Consider the following 5,303-nt stretch of genomic DNA (forward strand, 5'->3'; position numbering starts at 1 on the left):
TCCAGTGTGTTGACAGGATATAATATGGTCAGACTAAGGATAACTTGCTAGATATGTGATGTAGAGCAAGACGCATAGTGGATGCTTCTGCTGGTATCTGACCAACATGAATGGACCAACATGAATGGACAAAGATGTTCCAGTAATCTAAAAGTGAAAAAAGAGAGTGTTTCAAATTTTAACATAGACAGATTAGAACAGATATCTGCAATGTTTCAGCAGATTAATGGGCATGAACTGTGCGGATGTGGGAAGTGTAAGAGTCAGTTATTGCCTAAGCCCAGTCCATTAAAGGGTTAGTTCACCTGTGTAAAAAAAAAAAAAAAATGTAGTCAAGAAGCACCAGTAGAGCTAAGCAGCTTTTAAAGATCTTGATTTAATGTAAAGGTGAACTAACCCTTTATGCTGCAATTTATCTTACTGCATACCATAATGTCATAATAAAGCTTTGGTTGTCAATGTCATATATGAGAAAGTTTCAACCATTTTGAACAGCTGAACACTTTTCCGTTGTAAGTTTGACACCTGATTAACAAAGCTTTATATATTTGCATTGTAGTAACAGAGGACCACAGGGAGTCCTAGAAAAGAAGTCCTTGTGCACTTAAAGAGATAGTAGTATTTGTTCAGTATGTACATATTGTAAGATATTATTGCAGTATTTACCTGGATGTAGTTTGTTCTGTCATTTTCATTTTTTATCATAAAATGTAGGTATGTTCAGATACCAGTTCAGATACCAGTGCCGATACTTGGCATTTTCTATAGAACTACCAGGATTGCAGCTGGGACCTGGCTCTGGCGCTCCAGCACTGTTCTGAAATCATTAGTCTGTATTGTTTTAGAAAAACTGTCACATGACAATAAACAACAATGTATCAGTACTTGTATCTGTGAGTACTTGGACAAGTATCAGTACTTGTACTTGAAAAAATGGTATTGGTGCATCACTTATATATATTTATAAAAACAAATCATACATTAAAACAGAGATGTACAAATCCCGGGAGCTCTGTGTGCTCCTTACAAATGACAGCTGACTCCTAATTTTTGAATTTTTATTTAGTCTAGGCTTAGAGCTGGAAAAGTATCTGTACTTGTACTTGTACCAAGTACAGTACTTGGTATCTGAACATCCCTAATAAAATGTAAAGAATTTCTAGCTAAGTCACCAGAGACCACCTGGTTTTGCTACAATTACTCAATCTCATTGCTGAAAGTGTATGCATAGCCAAATGTTAATTTTTGGAGGGAAGGGATAAAACCCTGCTAGGTTAACATTTTATTGTCTGTGCACTATTGGGGACATTTTCCTTCACTCCCTGTTCTAAAGATGCAACAAGCAGTTACACAAACTCTCTCAAAGAATTTCCCTCTTATTTTTTCAGTAACAATGGTCACCATTACACATGGAGGGGTGAATCACCCCAACAGGGGAAAACTTGAGAGGGTCACCGTCTAACCCCTCGCCTGACTCTTGAAATAAGATAACAACCTCATAGGAAGTATATTGTTTGCAATGAAACATCCAACTAATAGACATTCAGGGGCATTCGGGGAAGAAGTAAAGTGCAACTGTTGGGCAGCTCTGCAAGCAGGAGAAGAGCCTGCATGTGTGAACACTCTTTGTGATGGTCTGGCAAGGCAGGGGCACTATAATGAGTCCCATCCACTGGTAAATAGCTTGCAATCAAAAGCTAACTACTACTATCTTTTTGCCTCATTAGGAAGAAAACTGCAGCAGGCACAGGCAAAAGTGTGATCATCTATTCTGGTTGAAATTAATTATGCCGTATAGTCAGCATTATACTTCCAAAGCCAAATAAAAAACAATAACAAATAAATAAAATTAATAATAATAAAAACATTTATATATATATATATTTATTTATATTTATATGGCTTCTCATGGGTATTTTAGTTTACTTAAAATAAAAGTGACTGATGTTTGTACCAAATCTCCCAAATCAAGTTCCCATGTGCTAAATCCATGTCTCCTCTAATAACATTCTGTGAACTTAAGAATAGTTTACTTGTTCACACACGTTTCCATTCTTAACCTGCCTAAACGTCACCTTTTTTCCTATACACAACTAATAAAAGCACTCCTGAATGTTAGATAATGTTCTGCTCTCAGTTTCCATGGTAACTCAAGCTGCATCACTGAAAGTTGGGAGCTGCACACTGCTGGATGCTGTTAGATTAGCAGGGCAATGCCTGCTGTCAGGCAGCATCCATTTCACTTAATTAAAGTGGCACAGATGGATAAACAGTGGAAAAAAAAGCCTACGTAACACTTTGACTATTTTACCGATATTAGATTGTGCAGCAGATGTTGTAAAAAGTACGGTCATAGAATGTCAACAAAGTCATATGGATTTTACTTTTTTCATTACCGTTCTTCACTCTGATCAGTTTAATGGAGATAACAAACAAACCAGAGGACCAGCATCTACAAATGAAGATCCTGTTCACTAAATAAGATTAAAAATGTGTTTCCCAATGCACAGGTGCAGACCTTTGCCATTGGTTTCAACAGGGCAAGTTTACACCTGTGCACTGTGTTGCCATAATTTGGCAAAAATGCAGGTGCATTTTTAGTGCAGCAACATGCTTTTGCCCCGTTGCTTTCAATGGCAATACAAAATTTATAAAACCAGGTCCTTCTCCGCATTATTACTATTTATTTATTACAGGTATTTATATAGCGCCAACCATTTACGCAGCGCTTTAAATACAGAACATTCACAGTCACTGACCTTAAGGAGCTTATAATCTGAGGTCCCTATTTCACATGCATATGGGGCCAATTCCAGCATGTCTTTGTCCCTAGCAACCTCTACTTTACGCTAGGGTTCACAGAAAATTGGAAGAAATAGGCCATGGCATGCTTGATGTGGAGCATTTAATCACAGAGGCCAGAACCTGCCAGGTAATCTATGACCTCAGCCACCCCCAATATAAGGATGCAGTGAGCTGCTCGGCTACTGGAAAGGTTACCCAGCCTCTATGAAAAAAAGAAAAGGTAGGCTTACTTAACTTACTTATTTCTTTATGACATTACAGTTTTCTGAAATGTTAATGAAATATCACATGGCCACTAGATGGAGCTGAAGAGCAAAGGAAATAAATAGCTATTTACTATGCTCTTCAGCTCCATCTAGTTGCCATAATGCTGTCTTTTCCAAATGTTACATTGAATATAAAAATAAAATATTCCAAGAACATTAGTTTATGCCTTCCATATTTTTGCACAGAATGAATGTTTCCTGAGATTCAAATGCTGAATGACTTGTGAATTGTTTATTAAAAAAAAACCCCCACAGTGTTTAAGGAGTGCTGGCTACTTTTTGAAAAATAATGCAGTTTTTTGGGTGATAGTGTGGGACAGGATGTTGAATGTTACTTACCTAAATTTGTGGCAAGTTGCACATTCTTTATGAATTCCAGGGAGTGTGCATACTTTTAATAAGGTGTTAGCTACTTTGAATAAAGGGTGTGAAAATGTAGGAGTTTGGAGTATGTGACAAACAAAACAGCATACTAAGTGGTGTACATGAAGTACAACCAAACTATAAGATTGGGCATTCAGAACTACACAAAGTACAAAATGGCATACAGAATGGGCAGGTGAGGACTAACGAGCAGCATATTACAGATATGTTTTATTTTTCAACATTGTACATCACCTAAGGCCAGTTGGGGTGGTTTGACATGTTTGTAGACACATTTTTAACAGATTTTATAGGTTTTCCCTTTATAGTGGCTGTGATACCAAGTGCTGGCCTGGAGCCCTGCAACTGTTATTGCATGACATCAAGCCAGCACTTGGCATCACAACAAATTAAAGTAAATTAAATGATTTGCATAAGTGAACATATTTAAGGAAGTAATGTAAAGTAGCACAGACAAATAATCTTGCTTTATATCCTAAACTTTTATTATTGAAAGGAACCACAAGTGAAATACAGGAAATACACAAAAATAGTTATTTACACATATTATTTAATCCAGAGCATCAACCTGCCATGGGATCTGACCTGTGGGAGTCATAAAGTCGAATGCAAACTGATCCTGGATGCTTGCACCACTCCTGCTATAGTGACTGCATTCCATTGGATCCTTTCCCTTGTGTGCCGCAAAAAAGGAAGCTATCATGCTGCTTGATAAAATGATGAAAGGTACATGCTGCTTTAACTGCAGAGATTGCATTTTCCAAGCACAGGTTGGTTTGTGTGCGCCAAATGCCACTTATTAGTTAGGATGCCAAAAGCACATGTCACCATTCTTCGTGTCCTGGGGAGTTGATTATTGAATATCTAGGGCATATGAGTAGGTGCTCACCAAGGGTGAAGGCATCATCCCCCGGCCCACAAACATATTTGGCAGAAAAGGACCAGTTGCTCTGGTAGTGGACAGTTCTCAGGAAGATCAAGTCCATTGTCACGTATACATCTGTCCAAATGAGTGTGCAAATATGATGGAGTCTGAAACAATGGCAAAACATTAATTGTCATCAGTCACCACTAACAAAACAAAAATAAAATACATTTTGTAATGAAAGTATTTGCTGCCACTAGCTATTGGCCTAATGATGCATATACAGTATGTTTCTCCTCAATTGCTCCCACACAGTTGGGGAAATTGTATCACTCCTAGAAAAGATGGGCAATATTGGATCACTCTTCCTTTGTTGGCTTCTCCATTAGGGATGAGCGAACAGGGCAAAGTCCGCTTAGAAGGACTTCTGGCAAACCTAGCAAGAGGGAGCTTTACCGCCCCACTCCCTTTGTAGGGGTGGAGGCTTTACTGTCCACATTGCAAGGTACCCTCCCAATGTTGACAGGCATGTGGCCTGGTATGCTACGTGAAGGAGGGACTGCACACTCGCTGCCCTCCCTTTACTGGTCACCCAAGCTTCTTGACTGGATAAGGGTCTGGTTTGAATGTAAGGGGAAACCCCATCACTATTTTTTCCCTTTTTTATATATGTACTGTCTTGTTAAAAGTAGGGAGACATGGGGGTCCTCCTAGAATTCAAACCAGACTCTTATCCAGGCGTGTAGCCTGGGTGGCCAGGAAGGGTGCATCAGGAGTGCTACCCTTGCTAAATGACAGAACTTTTGCTGGTATGTTTACAAACAACCCCCCTGCAGGGCACTGTGTCCTCATATTGAGGGGACAAGGGCCTCATTCCTACATGCACAAGAGGATGTGGGGGTTTGCAGGGTGGACTTTTAAAATCTGTAAGCCCCCTTTACAATAAGGGGGCCCCCCAATATCTCCCCCCCCCCCCCCCCCCG

The sequence above is a fragment of the Nanorana parkeri genome, unplaced genomic scaffold (genome assembly GCF_000935625.1).
Source record: "Nanorana parkeri isolate BGI_ZX_2015 unplaced genomic scaffold, ASM93562v1 scaffold45, whole genome shotgun sequence".
Lineage (NCBI taxonomy): Eukaryota > Metazoa > Chordata > Amphibia > Anura > Dicroglossidae > Nanorana > Nanorana parkeri.